The sequence below is a fragment of the Oryctolagus cuniculus genome, chromosome 3 (genome assembly GCF_964237555.1).
Source record: "Oryctolagus cuniculus chromosome 3, mOryCun1.1, whole genome shotgun sequence".
Classification (NCBI taxonomy): domain Eukaryota; kingdom Metazoa; phylum Chordata; class Mammalia; order Lagomorpha; family Leporidae; genus Oryctolagus; species Oryctolagus cuniculus.
The window spans coordinates 136,686,423-136,709,513 of NC_091434.1; the positions used below are offsets into that span (position 1 = coordinate 136,686,423).

A 23,091-nucleotide genomic window follows, 5' to 3' on the forward strand; every position below is an offset into this window, starting at 1 on the left:
TTTTATCTGAAATACAATAATTTTTACATAAACAGTTCCTGCAACAAAACCAACATATTAGAATGGTTTATTTTTTTAAGCAGTTGTAGTACAGCCAATTTTCCTCAACAACCTACCAGAATTCATCCAAGAATATAATATTGATAAGTAAACTAACATATAACTTGGGCCAGACATTCACAATTAAAGGACTGACTTGATTTAAACCTAAACCAAAAATGATTTTTGAAAATATATTTTAAAAATATCCTGCCAATCACTGTTTACACATTCCTTTATGCTTTCACACACAAGTTCAAGAAGTTACTCTTTTCTGTACTTCATAGATCTTTGTATGGGGTCAGCTCTCATCTCTTTCACTCTAATTCTTTGCATTGACCTGTGCCATTTGTCTAGCTAAGGACCTTTTTTAGCTGAAATTAGTTTCTTCGTTGTTTGCCTTTGTGGATGTGTTCACTGACTCAAGTGGTTCTGATGTTCTTTGTCTTTCCTTGTCTTTGAGCTTGTGTTTTCTTTATTTTTTTATTTTAGTTTATTTTAGTTTAGTTTTTGACAGGCAGAGTGGACAGTGAGAGAGAGAGAGACAGAAAGGTCTTCCTTTGCCGTTGGTTCACCCTCCAATGGCCGCCGTGGCTGGCGCGCTGCAGCCCGCGCACCGCGCTGATCCAATGGTAGGAGCCAGGTGCTTCTCCTGGTCTCCCATGGGGTGCAGGGCCCAAGTACTTGGGCCATCTTCCACTGCACTCCCTGGCCACAGCAGAGAGCTGGCCTGGAAGAGGGGCAACCAGGATAGAATCCGGCGCCCCGACTGGGACTAGAACCCGGTGTGCCGGCGCCGCAAAGTGGAGGATTAGCCTAGTGAGCCGCGGCGCCTGCCTGAGTTTGTGTTTTCTTTCCAGTGATGTTTCAGAACTACAGGGCTTCTCTTGGTTCCTTACTTTGTCTTTTTCAAAGTTTCTTACTTTATTGGCTCTTTCCTTGTCAAGAAAGCCATTCTTTCCCCAGGCTTTTGGATTGCTTTCCATCTCTGTTTTTTTCTGAATACTGAACACTTACTTGTTTTCCCTATTTGTATCTATTACTTTTTTTAAAAAGATTTTATTTGAGAGGTAGAGTCACAGACAGTGAGAGAGAGACAGACAGAAAGGTCTTCCTTCTGTTGGTTCACTCCCCAAATGGCCTCAACGTCTGGAGCTAAGCCTATCCAATGCCAGGAGCCAGGTGCTTCTTCCTGGTCTTGCATGCAGGTGCAGGGACCCAGGGACTTGGGCCATCTTCTACTGTTTTCCCAGGCCACAGCAGAGAGCTGGATGGAAAGTGGAGCAACTGGGATTAGAACTGGCGCCCATATGGGATGCTGGCGCCACAGACGGAGGATTAACCTAGTGTACCACGGTGCCCGCCCCGTCACTGTTTTCATATATTTCCTTACTTTCCCATGTTCTTTTTTTGCTTTGCTTTTTCTTCCTGCTCGCCTCCCTTTTCATTGCGTAAGTCATGATTATTTCATTGTCTATCTCTTTCTTTTTCTCTTGAGGATATTTCTCCTTGTCTGTCTCTTTGCCATTCTCTGTCATTTCTTCCTCTTTGGTTCCTTCCCCTTAGTTTATTTTCCTTTTCATGCCTCTTGCAATGGGAATCTTTTTGTGCCTGTGAAAATTTTTCTTGTATCTTGGAAGATGGTCATAAAGCTCCAGTGCCAGGGCCGGCTCTGTGACATAGCAGGTTATGCTGCTGCCTGCAGAGGGATGCTGGTTTGAGTCCCGGCTGTTCCACTTCTGATGCAGCTCCCTGCTAATGTGCCTGGGAAAGCAGTAGAAGATGGCCCAAAATCTTGGGCCCCTGTACTCATATGGGAGACCTGGAAGAAACTCCAGGCTTCTGATTGGCCCAGCTCCAGACACTGTGTCCATCTGGGGAATGCACCAGCAGATGGAATATCTCTCTCTGTCTGTCTCTCCCTCTATCTCTGTAAGGCTGCATTTCAAATAAATAAATAAATATTTAGAGAGGTAAAACACACACACACACACACACACACACACAAAACTTCAGCTCTACAGCCAGACAATAAGGAAATCTCCAGCCAAGAAGGCGAATGATGCCAGTGGCAACGTTAAAAAGAACCTCAAGGATAAAAAGCCCAAGAAGGGGAAGCCCTACTGCAGCCAAAACCATCTTCATGAGAGGGATTGGCAGGTACAGCTGGTCTGCTATGCATTCCAGAAACACCCTATACCACAGGAAGTATGGCGCTCCCAAATCCAGGATTGAAAAGAAGAATGTTTTTGCTACTGTCACAAAACCAGTTGATGGTGACAAGAATGGTGACACCAGGGTGTTTAAGCTTCACAGATGCCTTGATACTGTCCCACTGAAGATGTCTCTCTCTCTCTCTCTCTTTTTTTTTTTTTTTTTTTTTTTTATAAGATCTATTTGTTTATTTGAAAGGCAGAGGCAGAGAGAGAGGAGACAGGTTTCTATCCACTGGCAGGTGCAGGGACCCAAGCACTTGGACCTTCTACTGCTTTCCCAGGCCATAACAGAGGGCTGGATTGGAAGTGGAGCAGCTGGGAAAAGAACCAGTGCCCATATGGGAGACCTGGAAGAAGCTTCTGGCTCCTGGCTTTGGATTGGCCCAGCTGTGACCATTGCGGGCATTTGGGGAGTGAACCAGCAGATGGAAGATTCATTCTCTCTCTCTGCCTCTGTGTGACTCTGCCTTTCAAATAAACAAACAAATCTTAAACAACAACAACAAAAAAAACCCTAGAAAACGGAGTGGTACAAGGTTGATCAGAAAGTTGTGGATTCGTAAATATTACCAAAAATCAAGGCTATTCCACAGCTCCAGGGCTACCTGTGATCTGTTTTTGTTCTAATGAATGAACTTTACCCTCAAAAATTGGTGTTCTGAATTTTGTAGGAGAATCTCATTAAATAACTAAAACTCCTTGTGGGGAAAATTTATTTTTTGGTAATCGGTCAGTGTAATTGCCTTTCTGTTGATCTTCCCTTTTATCATGTCCTCTTGACTTGAACTTTGTGTGTGGTATTTGGCACTATGCCCTCTTTCTTTTTTTTTTACTCATTTATTTTTAATTAGTGCACATGTGCTCTTTTTTATATAAAGTCCTTTTTATTAGTCAAAAATCACAATCACCTTGATTAAAAGGATGGGACACTCCACTCTCAGCAGAAAATGATACAGTTTATAGAAAACCTCCCACCCCTCCCACACCCCAATTAAAAACTAGAAAAAATCTGCCCTCCCTCCCTGTAATGTCATGGGAGTCTGACCCACCGGACACTGGCACATGTGCTCTTGTCTGCTGGTTTACTCCCCAAATGCCTGCAATAACCTGGGCTAGGTCAGGCTGAACCCAGTAGTCAGAACTCAATTTGGGTTTTCCACATGCTTGGCAGGAACTCAGTTACTTGAGCCATCACTGTTATCTCTCAGGGTCCACATTGTCAGGAAACTGGAATCGGAAGTCAGAGCAGGTATCAAACCCAGGTGCTCTGATGTGGGATGCAGGCATCTTAATGACTAAGCCCAAGAGGTCTTTGTAGACCGTGTAACTGTTCATTCTTTGCCAAACTGTCGGTTAACTAATTGGTTGCTATTGGTATTGCCAAAGGCAGAAGGTGCCACAAGATAGGAGAAAGGACAAACCCAGTATTACATGGGGTGTAACTTACTGGGACAGAAGCATGTGCTCACGTGGCTCTGAGACGTATGGATCTCCACCTCCATGCTCTCTTTGTTTGCTAGATGACCATGAGTGGGTTTGATTCCTGTGATGCATGCATTCTTGGAGATCTGTGTAACCTTTTCTCATCTGTAGTTCACTTAATTTTCTTCCTTTTCATCATCTTCTCTGTTGTTTGTATCAAAGTGACCGTCTGCATCTGGGTTTTTCCTCTACTTTCACACCAGTTTGGAGAATGCATTTCTTCTATGCTATTCTGTCCTCTGAACTTACTTCATGGGAGTGACCCCTTGACTTCCCTTCCTGTATCCCAGACTTGGCATTTAGGTACCTCCTCTTCAATGACTACTTGTTGATAGGTGCCTATAAAATCCATAAGATCTTTTGCTTGATTTTATCCAAATGAGCTTCCAGTGCAGCAGCTCTCTTTTCTTTTTCTTCCTCCTCAATTGTGTTTTGCAGTTTTTTAAGATCAAATGTCACAAATGTCTTTTTATTATCAAATTCTCCCTTTGCCATTTCTCACTGTCTCTGTATTTTCTTTTCCATCTTGTTTTCTGATTTCAACTTTTATTTATTTACTTTTAAAGATTTATTTATTTATTTGAGTTACAGAGATAGAAGGAAGTAGAGACAGAGAGAAATCTTTATTTGTTGGATCTCTACCCAAATGGTTGCAATGACCAGGTCTGCATCAGGCAGAAGCTGGGAGCAAGGAACTTCTTCCTGGTCTCCAAGGTGGGTACAGGGACCCCGGGACTTGGACCATCTTTGCTGCTTTTCCAGGCACATCAGCTGAGAGCTGGATCAGAAGTGGAGTAGCTGGGACTTGAGCCAGCGCCCATATGGGATGCTGGTGCTGCAGATGGTATCTTAACCTGCTGCACCACAGCACTGGCCACTCCCTGCTATTAGTAAATTGTAAATATACTTGGGCTTTTGATCTTTACCCAGAAGCAATTTGGGATTACTTTCTTCCTTCCTTTTCTGCATTTCATCATTAAAACTGTCATACTCACAAACCAGAATTTTCTGCAAGAGCCTTCTGAATTTCCAGTTTGATCTGGCTTGTTAGCAGCTTCCCTTTGAAGGCTTTCATTATGGTCTCATCGTCATCGTCCTCAGAATCATTCCCAAACAGTGATGGTTTTTGCAAAACTGGGTGCATCTGTTGTGTTTTCTTTAGCAACATAAAGCCCAATACTGCCTGCCTGGAATTACCGTCTTGTTTTGCTGAACCCCGGATATGGCCCAGAGTATCCAGTTTGTTGGTGTATACTTGTTGATGGTAGCTCTGTTGTAATGCTTTGTATTTGAGTTTTTTTAAGATTTATTTACTTGAAAGGCAGAGTCATGAAGGGAGAGACGGATCTTCCATCCGCTGGTTTACTCCCCAAATGGCCATGGTGGCTGGAGCTGAGCTATTTAAAGCCAGGAGCCAGGAGCTTGTTCTGGATCTCCCAAGTGGGTAGAGAGTAGAATTAAGAAATTAAAAGATAAGTTTATTTTGGTACAAAAACATTAGAATCTGTGCTTCATTTTTCTATAATACACATTTTCCGTGAACTTTTTGAAGACTTCCTTTATCTGTACTTCAGTTTTCTTTGTGGCCAAATATTATTTTCTTTAATGAATGTAGCAAGTTTTTGGGCTATCAGGTAGCTATTTGTTTGTTTATCAGTTAGTGGAAATTCTTTTCAGCCATTTTGAGTAAGACTGCTATGAATATGTTTTTGAGTGTTTTTTGTGTCCAGTTTTTTTTTAGTTGTCTTGGGTGTATACTTGAGCATATATATGTATATAGTATGGGAAATACCAAACTGTTCCAAAGGTGGCTACACCATTTTCTGTCCGTACCAGCTTCCGATTTCTGTCTTTTCTTCAAACCCATCCTGTTGGGTATGAAATAGTATCTTATTGTTGTTTTTGATTTGCACTTCCTTAACAACTGATGTTATTGAACATTTTTCTTTTATTTTGCCTATTGGTAATTTATATATTTTTTTATTATTTATTTTTTTATATTTGTCAGAGAGAGACAGAAAGGTCTTCCCTCCATGCGCTCACCCCCACAAATGGCTGCTGTGGCCGGTGCTGTGCCGATCCGAAGCCAGGAGCCAGGTGCTTTCTCCTGGTCTCCCATGTGGGTGCAGGGGCCCAAGCACTTGGGCCATCTTCCACTGCCCTCCCGGGCCACGGCAGAGAGCTGGACCGGAAGAGGGGCAGCCGGAACTAGAACCTGGTGCCCATATGGGATGCCGGTGCCGCAGACGGAGGATTAACCAAGTGAGCCATGGCACTGGCCCTGTAATTTATATATTTTTGAAGAAATATCAAATAAAAACACTTGACTGTTTTTATTTTTTAAACTTATTTTTAATTTTTATTTATAGGAGAGGAATAGGTCAGGGGAGTGGAAGGAGATGGAGTTCCCATCTGATCTTTTTTTCTTTTTAAGACTTATTTATTTTGAAAGTTACAGAGAGAATGAGAAACAGAGGTCTTCCATGCCCTGGTTCATTCTCCAGATGGCCACAATGGCCAGCCCTGGGCCAGGCCAGAGCCAGGAGCCAGGAGCTTCCTCCCAGTCTCCCACATGGGTGGTAGGGGCCCAGGCACGTGGGCCATCCTCTGTTGCACCCTCCCCGGGCACCAGCAGGGAGCTAGATCAGAAGTGGAGCAGCCAAGACATGAACTGGCGCTTACATGGCATGCTGACATTACAGGTGGCAGCTTTACTGACTGATGCTAATGCCAGCCTCCATCTGTTTTCTGCCTAATACCCACAAAGACCAGGATGGGACTAGAGTCAGGAACTCCTCTGGGTCCTCCTTGTGAGTGATATGGACCCAATCATTTGAGCCTCACTGCTACCCCTCAGGGTCTGCATTAGGAAGCTGGAGTAGGATATTGAATACAGGTATTCTGTAGTGGGATGTGGGTGTCTTAATCAGTATGTGGGTGCCTTAATCACTATGCTCAACTTTTACCTCTTTTACCTATTTTTAAATCGGATTATCTTCCCCTCCTTCCCTTGCACCTTTACAGAATTCTTCATTGTAAGTAAGAAATTTGTTGCCTTTTAAAGTATTTTGAAATCTAAAGGCTCTTTGGAAGCTTTAATGTCTTAACCATTTTTATTCTGTTCACTTTCTCTAGCCATTTCCATTTGAAACATTGGGGAGACTTTGATGTTCCCGTTTCATCTTTTATTTGAGCTGCTAATTAATTTCAGTGCACATGATACAGGAAAGAAATAGCTATGAAGGATATTTCTGCCTTGAATATAAAATCCCCATGGTTGTACCCTCAGAAGGAAGTACTTTTATACGTTTTGGGTTTTATCCCCATTTCACTTGCTTCCCAGAAAGCCTTTTCTTTCCCCAGGCAGAAGTTTCTGGCTTCCTTTATATATACATATAAATACTTCACTTGAATTTAATTATCACTTCATGGATCATCTCTGTCTTAGCTCATTTCAGTAATATGGTTTGCCTGTGAGCTACTTCAGTTGTTCTTAAAAATTTTTTTGAAGTTTATTATCCTTTACATAGAACATTATCCTTTGCATAGAACATTTAAATTTTTCAGACTGTAAAATTTTCCAGGGAAACTTGTTTTTTTTAACTTTAAGTTTTTAACAATTATATAAGTTTTGAAATATGTAACAACATTGTTGAGATACAATTCATATACCTATCATGTTTTTAACTTTTTTAAAAAAATTTATTTAAAGTATATACAAATTTCATATATTCAGATTTAGAAACAGTGATACTTCTCACCCTACCCTCCTTCCTGCCCATGCTCCTACCCTTCCTCCTCTATCTCCTATTCCCACTCTTAATTTTTACAAAGATCTGTTTTATTAAAAAAAATATTTTCACTTTATTTGAAAGGCAGAGAGACAGAGCAAGAGAGATCTTTATTCTGTTGGTTCACTTCAAAATGCCCTCAACTAACAGGGCTAGGTCAGAATGAGGCCAGGAACCTGGAACTCTCCATGGGTCTCGGGGGCCCAGGTACTTGAGCCATCATATGCTGCCTCTCAGGATGTTCATTAGCAAGAAATTAAGATTAGAAGTCGGGTAGTCAGGTTACAAATGAAGCACTCTAGTAAGTGATGTAGGCATCTCGAGTGGGGACTTAAGTGCTGTCCTTGTTCCTAACTTCCTAAATGGTTTATTGTTGCTGTTGAATTTTATTTTTTACTTTATACATTTTTTATTTATTTGAAATAGAGAAAGAGAGATAGATCTTCCCTCCACTGGCTCACTCTCCAAATGGCTGCAACAGCAGGGCCTTGTCCAGGCCGAAACTAGGAGCCAGAAATTCAACCCAAGTCTTTCACTTGGCTTGCAGGGATCTCTCCCAGACTTGGGGTTGTTCCTTTATAGGGTAGAAGGTGGGTCCCTAATTGAATATACAAATAGAGTACAGTTTGGAGTAGGACTGCTGTATACATCAGGTTTTCCAGGAGCAAGTTACAGCACCTCCACATGGGCCAGTGGCATACATGTCATCTTTTGTATGAGTGAAAGTGATGCCCAGGTGCATATTGGGGAATGGACTTGCTGAGCCTGCATCCCTGTTGGATTAGCATGGAAGTGGGTGGAGTTTATGTGGGACAGGGCTGCAGCAGAAAGGCTGCTGGAAGTCTTTGAATTCCTTTTTACTAGGTCCCTGTCTGCCCACATCACAAGTACTTGAGCCATCACCTGCTCCCTCCTAGGGTGCCTATTTGCAAGAAACTAGAATGAGGAGCAGAGCTGGCACTTGAACTCAGGCAAACCACTATGAGACGTGGATTGGCATCTTAATTGCTGTGCTAAAAACCTCCCTGAGTATTTAACTTCTTAAATCATACTTTTTTTTTTAAGCTTTTAAATTAAATTTTCAACTCATTAACTTCAGAATCATATAATGTGAGAAAGCTTGGAATTTTGGAAAAGAAAATAATCCATATATCCTTCTACGTGCAATTTTTTAAAAAATTTTATTTGAAAGGTAGAGATACAGAGAGGGAGAGGCAGAGAGACAGAGGGGGAGAGAGAGAGAGAGAGAGAGAGAGAGAGAGAGAGAGAGAGAGTTGTGTCATCCGCTGGTTCACTCCCCAGATGGCCGCAAACGGCCAGAGCTGAGCTGATCCAAAGCCAGGAGCCAGGAGCTTCTTCAGGTCTCCCACACAGGTGCAGGGTCCCAAGGACTTGGGCCATCTTCTGTACTTCTTTGCCAGCCCATAGCAGAGAGCTGGATCAGAAGTGGAGCAGCCTCGACTTGAACCAGTGCCCATATGGGTATGCTGGTACTGCAGGTGGTGACTTTACCACTATACCACAGTACCAGCCCCTCCATGCATGTTTTATGTTTACATATTTTCAGTTTTTTTGTTTTCAGTTATATATCAGATAATTTTATCTGTATAAGGAATGCAAGCCTATTTGAATGGTTCTGTCCTTATCTACTGAACAAGTGATTGTATTAGGAAAAAATAAAGAAGGAAGATGTCAGGAGCAGCACAAAATACCCATTTTCCCAAACATTATAAAACTTAGAGCAACTGGGATATCAAATCAAAAGTGCCCATGGTGGATGGGATGGATTTGTTGCTTGTTGGGCCTAGCCTTTAAGGGCACGGCAGCTTTTAATTTTGTTCTGAGAAAGCAGTGTCTGTATAAGTAGTCCAACTATGGTGGGACCACTGTGCTGTGAGAAAACCTATGCTAGTCACATGGAGGTGAGAGGGAGAGATGCATGGATGCACTAGACATGTGAGGGGAGCCCTCTTCTACTGTCTGGACCAGCCTACCTGTTAGCTGAATGCAGCAGAGTGAGTGATTTTGTGTGATATACTACATTGGAGCAGTTGAAAACTTCATAAATTCCTGACCCCTTCAAAGTGAAATTATTTTTAGCTACTAAGTTTTGGACTGCTTTCTTAGCAGCAATAAGAATTTTTTAACAGTTAAAATGACTTTCAAGTATAGAGACTGCCTTCAACATAGTGTAGGGACTGTTGTTCCCATTGAACATCTCTGAAATCTAATAGCATACTTTAAATAACCAAAATGTCTGGAGAAACAAATGTAAAGAATAGTGATGAGTATTAGAACTTGGATTAAATAGGGGTTATAAAGGAAAGTATGGTATGTAATGACTATATGTTTTGACAAGGAACTAGAGTTCAGCTCTGAAAAATGTAGAGAGGGTCTGGTATCATAGTGTAGCCAGTAAAGTTGCCATGTGCGATGCCAGCATACCATATGGGCACCAGTTTGTGTCCCAACTGCTGTACCTTCCATCCAGCTCCATGCTGATGGCCTGGGAAAGGCAGTGGAAAATGGTCCAAGTCTTTGGGCCCCTGCCACTAATGTTTGAGACCTGGAAGAAGCTCATGGCTCAATGCTGGCTATTGTGGCTATTGTGGATGGAAGATCTCTCTTTCTCTGTCTCTCCCTCTTTGTAGCTCTTTCAAATAAATAAATATTTAAAAAAAATGTAAGAAGAGCATAGGCAAAATATTAAACTATCATCTGTCTATATATATTTGAATACCCCTTTATTTAAGAAATTCACTTTTAAATGTTCCCCTAGAGACAACTCTAAGTTCACTAGTGAATTCTAAACATTTGAAGATGAAATAGCCCAGTAATATGTTCTTTCAAAACATAGAGAAGAAATCAAATGCTTCTCATTTCATGCTAGGTGATCATATTAGAGGTCGGTGTTGTGGTATAGCAGGTTAAGCCTCCACCTGCAATGCCAGCATCCCATATGGGTACTGATTCAAGCCCTGGCTGCTTCACTTCTGATCCAGCTCCCTGCTAATGTTCCTGGGAAAGCAGCAGAAGATAGCTCAAGCTCTTGGATCCCTGCACCCCTGTGGGAGACCTGGAAGAAGCTCTGGGCTCCTAGCTCAGCCTGAGCTGTTGTAGCCGTTTGGGGAGTGAACCAGCAGATGGAAGATCTCTTTCTCTCCTCTCTGTAACTTTGCCTTTCAAATAAATAAAAAATCTTAAAAAAAGAAATAAAAATAACCCTGATATTAAAACCTAATAAGTACAGGAAAATGTTACAGGACTATAATCCTAATGAATTCAGATGAAAAAAATTTCTTAACTAAATATGTAACCAGTCGAATCCAGAAAACAAAAGAAAATTCCAGTCATTAGTTTTTTATTCTTTATCTTTTGTGTGTCTGCTTTACTGCTGAGGTTTGTATTTTCATGATGATAGTTATTTCACCCTTTATAAAAATTTATTTATTTGAAAAGCAGAGTTACAGCAAGAGATGGAGAAGGACAAAAAGAGTTTCCAGCTACTGGTTCACTCCCAAAATGGTTGTAGTGGCTGAAGCTGGGCCAGGCCAGAGCCAGGAGCTTGGAACTTAATCTGGGTCTTTCACATGAATGACAGGGGCCAATCACTTGGGCTATCCATCTTTTGCTTTTCCAGGTAAATAAGCAAGAAGCTGGATCAGCAGTGTAGCAGCCAGGTCTCAAGCTGGCAATTAGGCAGTAGCTTAACTCATTGTACCACAACATTGGCACCATCATTTCACTCCTATTTAGGATTCTCTCAGGCATTTCTCTTAAGGTTTACCTGGTGATGATTTTCTTAAGTTTTTGCATGTCATGAAAATTATTTCTCCTGCACTTCTGCAGAATAGCTTTGCTGAACATAGTATTTTTGGCTGGCAAATTTTTTTTCTTTCAGGGCTGGATGGTAAGTGAAGCAGCTGGGTCTTGAACCGGTACCCATATGAGATGCCAGCGCTTCAGGCCAGGGCTGTAACCCACTGCGCCACAGCGCTGGCCCTTTCATTTAACTTTATACACAGGAGACCAACTCTGTACTAAGAGTTCAATGATTTGCATGGAAAAAAATACAAACAACAAAAATCTGTTCCTCAGCAATCCAGACAAGGGCTGTTTAAAGTCATTACATCTTTTTTTTTTTTTTTAAAGATTTATTTTTTTTACTTGAAAGAGTTTCTCACACACACACACACACATATACACACATATACATACACGGGGGGAAGGGGTGTCTTCCATCCTCTGGTTTACTCCCCAGATGGCTGCAACAGCCGGAGCTGCGCCAGTCTGAAGCCAGGAGCCTCCTCTGGGTCTTCCCATGTGGGTGCAGGGGCCCAAGGACTTGGGCCATCTTCTGCTTTCCCAGGCCATAGCAGAGAGCTGGATCAGAATTGGAGCAGCTGGGACTTGAACTGGTGCCCATATGGGATGCCAACACTGCAGGTGGCGGCTTTACCTGCTGTGCCACAGTGCAAGCTCCAGTCATCGCATCTTGAAGTTAGTGCACAGTGGCTCTTGCTAACTTTTTTTTAAAGATTTTATTTATTTGACAGAGTTACAGACAGTGAGAGAGAGACAGAGAAAGGTCTTCCTTCTGTTGGTTCACTCCCCAAATGGCCACAATGGCCAGAGCTACGCCCATCTGAAGCCAGGAGCCGGGTGCTTCCTTCTGGTCTCCCATGCAGGTGCAGGAGCTCAAGCACTTGGGCCATCCTCCACTGCCCTCCCAGGCTACAGCAGAGAGCTGGACTGGAAGAGGAGCAACCCATATGGGATGCTGGCACGGCAGGTGGAGGATTAACCAAGTGAGCCATGGTGCCGGTCTCTGATTCTTACTAATTTGACAACACTCTTATGTATGAAGTCAGTAATCCCCTATGGCTCTTGATGTGAGCTACCTAGGCTGTGGAAGCATCCACAAACTACTTCAGTATTTAGACAAGGCCATAAGCAAAATGGAAGTTTTCTCCTCTCTTCAGAGAAAAGTACCTCTTTCTTTGATGACCACTTCTTTCAACTGGAGTCTCACTCAGCAAGATCATTTTTTTTGCTATAGTGTCTTGGATTTCCATGACTGAAATGCTCTTATGTGTTTTTCAGCTAGACCAGAATGTCTTAAGGGCTGATTCTGAAGTCAGAGTGCTACTTAAAGTGATTATCATTCTATGAGTGTGCTGTGTGGACTGCTACCATGTTGGAGCATTCACTCCTTTTCAATTCTATTATTACCAGACCCTTAATCCTACCCATATGATCACTTTAACACTTAAAATGGTATTTTTACCACCCATCTGAAGGTGATTTGGGGTCCCATGGCAAGGGTTTAAATTTTATGTTTAGAAGTATGTCTATAGGAATATATGCAGAACTACAAGCTTTACAGTTAGAAACTTCATTGTGGGCTTGTCCTGTGAGGCCCACACTGTTGGGATGGTGGGGCGACGGTGTTCTTCAACAAGAAACACCAGAGACAAATTTTGGTGAACATGTCCGTTTATTAACAATCAGGCACAGGCTTTTATGGGGCAGGCAAAAGGGGAGTAGCTAGTTCAAGGCAACGCTAATTCCATAGAATAAAGCCGATACTGGTGTCTCTGTGCTTCTCCAATCAGCTTGATGGTGATGTAGCCTGTGACCCCGGTGGTCCTTAGGGGTCTGGGCCACACCTGAGAGCTGTTACCTGGTTGACAATTATAAGGCCCTTCAACAGGAAGTAGAGATGGAGGAAATGTGCCTGGGGCCCCTGCCGCCTGCCATCAGCTAGGTCATGTGTGGCTCTCAGTGTGCCTGAGCCCCTGACCAGGTTCTCTCCTGTGAGGCATGGTGTGCCATGTCCTCTTAACCTCCTGCATGGGCGAAGCAGGCAGTTTCCCAGTCAGGCACTGGATCACCTACACTTCATAATTGGAATTTTTTTTTTTTTTTTTTGACAGGTAGTCATAGACAGTGAAAGAGAGACAGAGAAAGGTCTTCCTTCTGTTGGTTCACTCCCCAAATGGCTGCAATGGCCAGCGCTGCACTGATCTGAAGCCAGGAGCCAGGTGCTTCCTCCTGGTCTCCTATGTGGGTGCAGGGGCACAAGCACCTGGGCCATCCTCCACTGCCCTCCCGGGCCATAGCAGAGAGCTGGACTGGAAGAGGAGCAACTGGGACTAGAACCCGGCACCCATCTGGGATGCCAGCGCCACAGGCAGAGGATTAACCAAGTGAGCCACAGCGCTGGCCCCTCATAATTAGAACTTTAGAAACATGGTGATTCTTCCCACCATGCCCACCCTCCTAGCCATATTCTCAACCCCTCTTCTTCCTCCCTCTTATTCCCACTCTTAATTTTACTGAGATCCACTTTCAATTGACTTTATACACGTATGTTTAACTGCATGTTAAGTAAAGGGTTCAACAAATAGTATAAAAAAACTCGTCTTCGACAGTTGAGAAAAGGGCTGTTCAAGTCATTCCTTCTCAAAGTGTCACTTTCACTTCTACAGACTGCCTTTTAGATGCTCTATTAGTTAGGTCAAGGAGAACATATTTCTTTTTCTTATTTTTTTGTCTGACTATAATTTCCTGCGATATGTCATCTAAGTTTAATATTCTTTCTTACGCTTCACTGATTCTGTTCAGGCTTTCCACTACATTTTTATTTGTTCTGTTGAATTCTTTTCCAAGATTTCATTTTGATTGCTCTTTAAGATCTCAATTTTGTTGGAGAAATTTTCTTTCATGTCATGTACAGATTTCATTAGTTTGTGCATTTGCTTCTGATTACTTCTAAGTAATCCCATGATCAATTTTTTGAATTCCCTTTCTGGGATTTCTTCAATTTCATCTTCTTTACAATCTAGTATTGAATCTAGTGTTCTTTTGGGGTCATCATGCTGTGTGTTCCTTATTCTTATTCTTGAATTGGTGCGTTTATTAGTCAGCATTTGTGGAGATGTTCATTGGTTTCTTTTTGTTTTGCTGTGGCGGCTTTAATCATTGGACTCTGTGTGGATTAGTGGAGTATCTGCTTTCAGTGAATACCTAGAGCTGGGGGTGGGGTGGGGTGGGTGTGGCCAGGGAGCTCTCTTCAGTGCTCTAGGGTCAAGGGAATTTTAAGGTGACACCAAGGTTGGGTGTGGTAAATCTTTTTTTTTTTTTTTTTTTTTTTTTTTTTTTAATCAGAGGGCAGGTTCTGTTCTATTGGCTTAGACTCACCTTATTTCATTTCCTTAAAGGAGACCAGTGCCTGGGCCCTAACGCCGGTGACTATAATATTCATCCACACTTCCACAAGGACCACATAAAGGATCTGTGCAGTTCTTAGTGTAAGCAGATTCCCCTGCAATGTCCCTCACCAGAGAACCAGGGAGCCCTGAGCATGTGGAGCCTCCCCCAATGACTGCCCAAAGTACCAGCCACATTGTGAGCCTTCCCACACAGCCTCAGTGTTTTCACAGTCCTGGCACACAAGCCTCCTACAGTCACAAGCACCCAATTCCCTGTCAGTTCTCCCTGCCAGACTCAGGAGTTTCTGCTCAGCTGGCTGCTGGGCGCAGACATGAACTGGCACAGCTGGATGTAACTCCTTTCTCTTGCTGTTTTTAGAGTTTTTTCTCTTAGACTTTTGAGATTTTTATTTATTTTATTTGAAAGGCAGAGTTACAAGGACGCAGAGAGAGATCAGTCTCCCATCTGTTGATTCACTCATCAAGTGAAAACAGCCAGGGCTGGGTCAGGCTGAAACCAGGAGCCTGGAACTCCAGAAGTCCTTGGGGCCTCTTCTTTTGCTTTTCCATGCACATTAGCAGGGAGCTGGGTTGGAGCCACTAGGACATGAACCTGGAGCTCATGTGATGCCAGTGTCACAGGCTGTGGCTTAACCTGTCATGTCACAACTGCAGCCCCTCTCTGTTTTTTAAAGACAGATTGATTATAACATACTTAGGAGAAGATACTTTTGGTCCTATTTATTTGGGGTCTGTAGTGGTTTTTTATTTTTTATTTTTTTATTTTTTTTTAACTACAGTGAAGTACCTGAGAAGTTACTCATGAAGAGAAAGAAAACAGGTTTATTCTAGCTTACGTTTTGTGAGTTCACAGTCCAGGGTCATGCAAGCTTTACTGGTTTGGTCTCCGGAAATGGCGTTTTTTGCTTGAAGAGTCCCAGAGCATCAGATGTCAAGAGGGAGCATATGTGTCTGTCTCTCTTTTATAAAGCCATTATTTGATCATGAGGGCTTCATGCCCACAACTTAATCCAACCTAATCATTTCCCAAAGATTTTACCTCTAACAGCATAATTGGATTAAGTTTTCATTCTGTAAATAACATTAACTTTGTAGACTTTGAAGTTTAAATTTATTAGTTCTGCAGCCAAGTCTTGTTCAAACTATAGCAGGATCCTAGGGGCTTCCTGGACCTAGGTTTTTATATCTTTCCCATGATTTAGAAAGTTTTCAACAATTACTTCATTTGAATAGTATCTCCGTGCCTTTTCCTTTGTCTTCTATGCTGGAATATTCAGAATAGAATACTTTGGTCTTACTGGGTTGTTTCAAAGCACCTGTCTTCAATTTTAGAAATTCTTTGTTCTGCTGGATCACTTTTGCTGTGAGGCTCTCAAGTTTATTTTTTGTCTCATTTATTGAGTTCTTTAGCTTTAATAATTCTGATTTTTTAAAAATTTATTTATTCATCCATCCATTCATTCATTCACTGAGAGAGTTACAGAGAGAGAGGGAGAGATAGAGAGGTCTTCCATCTGCTGGTTCACTCCCCAAATAGCTGCATTGGCTGGAACTGGGCCAGTGTAGAGCCAGGAACTTGTACCGGGTCCCCATGGGTTTGCAGGGGCCCAAGCACTTAGACTATCCTCCACGGCTTTCCCAGGTCATCAGCAGGGAGCTGGATTGGAAGTGGAGCAGCTGAGACTTGAACTGGGATGCCAGCACTGCAAGTGGATGCTTAAGCTAGTACGCCACAGTGCTGGCCCTATTCTGATTTTTCAAATGGTCTCCATCTGAATTTCTTATTCATATCATGAATAGTCTTCCTAATGACAATGAATATCTGTATTCTCTTGCATCTCATTAAGTTTCTTTAAACTTACTCTATTGAATTCTTTGTCAAATAATTTGTCAATTTCCATTTCCTTTTGGTCTGTTGATAGAGTTATAGTGTTACTTCTTAGGAGGCATCATGTTACTTTTTTTTCCCCCATGCTTCTTGTACTCCAATGTTCGCTTTTAGGCATCTAGTGAGCTCATTGTTTTTACCTATTTTATAGGGAGATTTTCATAGTAAGACTTTGATTGGCAGTGTGTCCTAGGGTGTTTGTTAGATATTCTGTATTGGTATTGTTTTCAGTTGGGTTCTGTAATATAGTGTTCATATAGCTTCTTTAGTTATAATCAACATTGGTAATATCAGCGGATATCTCAGTGGCCTAGGCTACAGGGGCTGTGAGATTGCACTACCATTTTAGATGCAGCTCCTTTAGGTTCGAGTGGATGCATTGGCAGCTCCTATGTGCATTGTGTGCAGCTCTGGGCATGCGGATCCCATTAGGTTTTGATGGTTATATGAGGGTGAGGCCACCCTGTGAGCCTAGATGTGTGCGGCACCATGCCTGATAGCAGAATGGGTTATACTTGTCAGTGTCAGAGGTCACTTCATTGGGTCTCTGGGGACTGACTTGCTCGGGAAGATTTGTGCAGTTTCTTCCTGGGGCTGACACGGGGTTGGGGGATAAGGCCAGTCACTGGCTCTTCATGGCCTCAGTGTGCCAAGCTTCTCAGAATAAGTTATTCAGCTGTTTCTTGGGGGCCACTGGAGGGTGGGCATGGCTGCCTAATTGCTTCCTGATGCAACTGAGTAGGCAGTTGTTTCCTAGAGTTCTGTGTTGGTGGACAGGTCCATTTATCTGCTGTCCTGGGCCTCTGTTGGCTGAGCCACTCAGGATTGGTTGTTCTGAGAGAGAGTAGGTGGGACCACACCTGCTTCCCAAACAGCATGAGGGTAATGGCAGATGCTGTGTGCTTAATTGCTTTTTTAGAAGGCTTTCTCATTGCTTTGCAGTATATAGTCCTGTGGTTGCTTTCCTGACTCACTCCCCAGGGGAGTGGCATATTCTAGCTCCTTGTGTTGCCTGAGGTTGAAGAAGGGGTGCTGGAAGCAGTCCTTTGACTGCCTGGCTACCACAGTTATAGAGCCTCAGTCCCTGGGTACTGGCTTGGGGCAGGGGCTGTGGGATTCTGTCCCAAAGGAGTTTTAATGTGGTGAGCCTTGTATTAGGGCAAGGAGTTAATTCCCTTCATTTTTCCAAGTGGAAAGTATCCTTTTCTGTGCTGTACAGTTTGAAGGTGGGGGTGGGGTGATTTGGGCAATTCTTTCCTTCCTGCCTTCTTTAATGTGTCTTGTCTTACACTAAAACCAAGCACTATAGCCTCTTACCTGGCTTCTCTAGCTCTTTGTAAAGATAGAATTGTATATGAAGCTGTTCACATTGCTGTCTTTGTGGAAAGACAGTAGAGGATCTTACTCGGCTGCCATCTTGATCTGTCTCCTGGGATGGATCCAGCAACCATATTTTTGATTGTAGTGTTGGTTTTGTTCATCAGATAATGCATTCTGTGTATTTTGCAGCAAAGCAAATAAATAGTTATACGCTATTCTAATTCTACTATTCCATATCTTTTAGAGCCAGGAGTCTCTGTGGAAAAAATAGTATATAGATGTGAAATAGGAGGTTAAATAAACACTCTGTGCTTCTGATTGTTCACTGGAAATACCAGTATGAACTTGTGAGATTTTAATTTTAAAATAGTACATACCTTATATACATATATATTTTTGTACATACGTATATGCATAATGTTAATCAGAATATTTTATATATATATTATCAAAAAAAGCAAATGCATATTTATGTGATATTTTAATTCTGGCATTTCCTAGCTTTGTCCCAGAAATGAGCAAACCTAGTTCCCAGAATGTGGTTTTGAAATGCTGCTTCCTACTAAAAGAAACCAAGGCTTCTTTGAGAAATCTTTGATTCCAGGTTTGGGGCATTAAATGTATAAAATGATCATGGAGCATTTTTTTATACCAGATATCAAGGAAGCTAAAAACGACTACTAGGAACTCAGGTACCTACTTAAGATGCTGTAGGGTGACTAGCTATTTCAGTTTTAGCACGGAAAGTCCTGAATCCTGGGAAACCTGTCAGTTTTAAGGGAAGTGGTTCAGTTGGTCACCCAGAGCTTTCCACAGGGACAATTTCAGCATCAGTAAGAATAGGAGATAAAATGAATCGACATCGCTTTTTGTATTTAAATCTGATGGGAAAAAAAATCTCATTCATCTTTGGATATTAGTAAAGCATTTCCTCATTTTGAAAATTGATACACGAAGGGACAGAGAAGTATGCGCAGTTTTCCTGGGTAAACAAATAGTACGTGAGATAAAGGTTATTTTATACAGAAATTTTGTGTGCTAATAATATGAAACAGTAGAATGAGAATATTAGCATTTTGCAATCACTTAGGTTTTAATGGATTTTGACGTTGAGTATCAGTGGCTGATATATAAAAATATACCATCACCAAATGATTAATCTTAGCAAAAATATTGAACCTGAATCTGATAAGGGTACCTATATCCAACTACTGATTTACAAGATGTAGTGAAGACAGAAGAACTTATTAAGCTACATTATGGGAATATGGTTGACAAAACCCATTGTGTAGCAAACTTTAGGATAGATGAACCAACATAGTCAACAAACTGCAGAGAAAAGAAATGCAATCATGAAAAATGCTACAGATTAAGCAAAGATACAATTAAATCCTAACACTTTATGCATTTCAGTGATAAAAACTTAAATAGGGGCCAGTGTTGTGGCGTAGTGTAAAGCTGCTGCTTGTGATGCTGGCATTCCATATGAGCACTGGTTAGTGTCCTAGCTACTCCGCTTCTGATACAGCTCCCTGCTAACGGCCTGGGAAAGCAGTGGAAGATTGGGTGTTTGGGCCCCAACTACCACATGGGAAACCTGGTGGAAGTTCCTGGCTCCTGGTTTCAGCTTGGCCAGCACTGGCTGTTGTGGCCATCAGAGGAATGAACCAGTGGATGGAAGATCTGTCTCTCTGTGGCTCTGACTTTCAAAATAATTAAATAATATTTTTGAAAAGGAGTTTATAAAAAATATATTAAATAAAGGAAGTGACTACCAGAAAAGTCAGCATAGTAGTTTCTTCTGATTGTGGTTGGGGAGCAGCAGGGTAGAGGATGATGTAATTGAGAGAGGATTACATGGAGGGCGTTTGCTGGGGCTGATGTGGTTCCTGAGCTGTGTGCTGGTTCCAACTTCATTTAGCAGTGCATCTCTGAATGTAGTTTTCCATGCGTATATTGTGTTTACAATAAAGGCTAAAATAAAAATAAGGAAAAGAAATTGATTGGAGGGAGGAAACTAAATTGGGATATGCTACGAGTTTTTACCTTATAGATTAACTGAGACTTACTGATTGAGGATTTCATTAATACGTTACTACTATTCTCAGATTCGGCATTATCTGTAAGTGGGGAGCTACTAAAGTTTATTAAAAAGAGGGCTTGAGAGCCGGCGCCGTGGCTCAATAGGCTAATCCTCCACCTTGCGGCGCCGGCACACCGGGTTCTAGTCCCGGTTGGGGCGCCGGATTCTGTCCCGGTTGCCCCTCTTCCAGGCCAGCTCTCTGCTATGGCCAGGGAGTGCAGTGGAGGATGGCCCAGGTGCTTGGGCCCTGCACCCCATGGGAGACCAGGAAAAGCACCTGGCTCCTGGCTCCTGCCAGGATCAGCGCGGTGCGCCGGCTGCAGCGGCGGCCATTGGAGGGTGAACCAACGGCAAAAGGAAGACCTTTCTCTCTCTGTCTCTCTCTCTCACTGTCCACTCTGCCTGTCAAAAAAATAAAAAAATAAAAAAAAAAAAAAAAAAAAAAAAAAAAAAAAAAAAGAGGGCTTGAGTGCTGAAAACTGGATTTCTTAAGAAGGTAAACCTAGCAGGGTGGATATTAGTGAGAGACTGGAAAGCAATGAGGAGATCACTGTATTATGGCAAAGGTGATGCTTGGATGCTTATATTAATAAAGATGAAATGACAACTGCTGTGTTATGTAATAGGACAGTTACTAAGATCTGGTTATGGACTTAAATGTGATTGCTAAAAATAAAAACATTAGAAATAAACTCAAAGATGTTATGTTTGAGGGCATATCCTTTGTTGGATAACATTGCAGAATTCCGGAAAGATGATTGTGGGTGATTAAGATAGAGTATGACTTAATATTTCTCCTTATGAGTTTATAGAGATGTGAAGATGACTTTTCAGTGTTACTCTTCTTTATCTTTTGCAGTTTAAATTATGCATGTATTATTCAGGAAATAATTAACATTTATTTAAAAGATAAAGATGCCCCTGAATCTTTAATTTTCAGGGGACACTAATTTGGCATTTTTTTAAACTATTCTTTTTTATTTAATTATTTCAAACTATAGTTACTCTGAAAAACAGTAAATATTTCATCCTGGATCGCTTTACATTTTGTAAACTGTGTATATTGTGTTTGTGTATTTTGTATGCTTGCATGTCGTAGATTGTTGGTATTTGAGGGTGTGGTTCCAGTGTGGTATGTGTTTCACCCATCGAAGACATTTGTTGCTAGAGGCTCAGTGTCCCTGGCATCCCAGAGCTTTTAATTCTTACCACTACCATTTAGGATTTACCTGAACTTGGGGGATGTCCTTGCTTATCAGCTAGCCTCAGGGCCATTCAGAGATGGCTGAAGGCCACTGTAGATTGGCTATTCCATTTGTCAGCCCCCCTTTTCTCACCCAGGCAACTGGGATCCAACCTCTGTAATAATGTGTCCTGAAATACATGAGTCTTTAATTCTTATCCCAACCTTTAGGTAGGTTAAGTCCCAGTATTAGATCTGGGCAACAAAAGGGAATAGGAGGTGTCATGAAAATATATGAGATAGTTTTTTAGTTTTGTGTTAGTATCTTTTTCTTTTATAACTGATCAGTGATAAGAGCTACTAGGAAAACTCAAGTAGGGCATGTGATTCTTAGTGAAGTTGGGAGAAGTTTTAAGATTATTGCCCTAAGCACCTAGAAGGGAAACCAAATTGGAAACTATTGGAAGCATAGCAGAAAGCTTATTAATTTAGCTCAGGGGTTGTTAACCTTGGCCACTCGTTGATACTACTTGGAAATACTAAAAAATACAGATAGAGCAAGAGATAAATAGATAAATAGATAGTTAGATGACCTGGTTCTCACCCTTAGAGATTGTATTTAATTGGTCAAAGATACAGCCCAATTATTGGAACTTTATAAACCTAGCCACTTGAATTTAATGTGCCTGTGAACATAGAACTACTGGCGTAGAGAAGACTGGGACTTCTAGGACTCCTAGGACTGAGAGGACTACACAGGTACCACAGTGCCTCAATCCCAAATTTCTTCATTTATGATGAATTGGAGATTACTGTAAAGGATAAATTTGGAATTTCTGTATATTTCCTAGGAACTTTGGTACCATTTTAAAAAAAAAGATTTATTTGAAAGGCAGAATTAGAGAGCTGTCTTCCATCCACTGGTTAGAGGTGGGCCTGACTGAAGCCAGGAACTTCTTCCAGGGTCTCCCACATGGCTGCAGGGTCCCAAGCATTTTGGCCATCTTGTACTGCTTTCCCAGGTGCATTAGCAGAGAGCTGGATCAGAAGCAGAACATCTAGGACTTGAACCGATGCCCAGATGGGATGCCAGTGTTGTAGGCAGTGGCCTTAGCTGCTATACCACAATGTTGGCCCCAAATTTGATACTTCCTAAGACTTGTGATTATGAGGGATCTTCACAGAGTTCATGGAAAATGCTTATTTTGGCACCAAAATAAGCATCATTTTTTCCCATGAAGTTAAAAAATGTTATTTGAGAGAGAGTGCTCCCATCTGCTTGCTCACTTCCCAGTGCATGCCATTGTCTGGACTGAACTGAGAGCCAGGAGCCAGGAGTTCAATCTAGGTCTCCCACATAAGTATCAGGAACCCATTTAAGTTGAGCAATTACCACTGCCTCCAACGTTTGCATTAGTAGAAAGCCGGAGCTAGGAGTCGGAGGCCAGTATTGAACCCAGGCATTCTGTATGGAATGCAGGTATCTTTAACTGTAAGATCAAGTGCCCACTTCTCCATGAACTCTTTGAAGTTTCTATGTATTTAGGTTTCTGATGTGCAGGAAGCAAAAGGTATGGGTAAATCTTTAGCATCTGGAAAGATGGTCAGGTTCAGGGCTGCAGTGCTGGCATCCCTTCCCATCCATCTCTCTGCTGATGCGCCTGGGAAAGCAGCAGAAGATGGCCCAAACCCTTGGTCCCCCGGAACCCATGTGGGAGACCCAGATGGAGTTCTAGGCTACTGGCTTTGGCCTGGCCATTGCAGTCATTTGGGAATTGAACCAGTGAATGGAGGATTGATTTCTCTCTAACTCTGACTTTTAAATAAGTAAGTCTTAAAAAAAAGTGGACAGGT

The 23,091-nt window shown here is 42.0% G+C and overlaps 1 protein-coding gene and 1 pseudogene across 2 annotated transcripts in view; one reads left to right on the forward strand and one right to left on the reverse strand.

Annotated features, from left to right (window-relative positions):
• The window catches only part of COG5 (component of oligomeric golgi complex 5), a 359,204-nt gene that overhangs the window by 18,962 nt on the left and 317,151 nt on the right, over positions 1–23,091 (forward strand). The window lies entirely within an intron of this gene.
• LOC138849134 (nuclear speckle splicing regulatory protein 1 pseudogene) lies at positions 3,699–12,017 on the reverse strand (annotated as a pseudogene).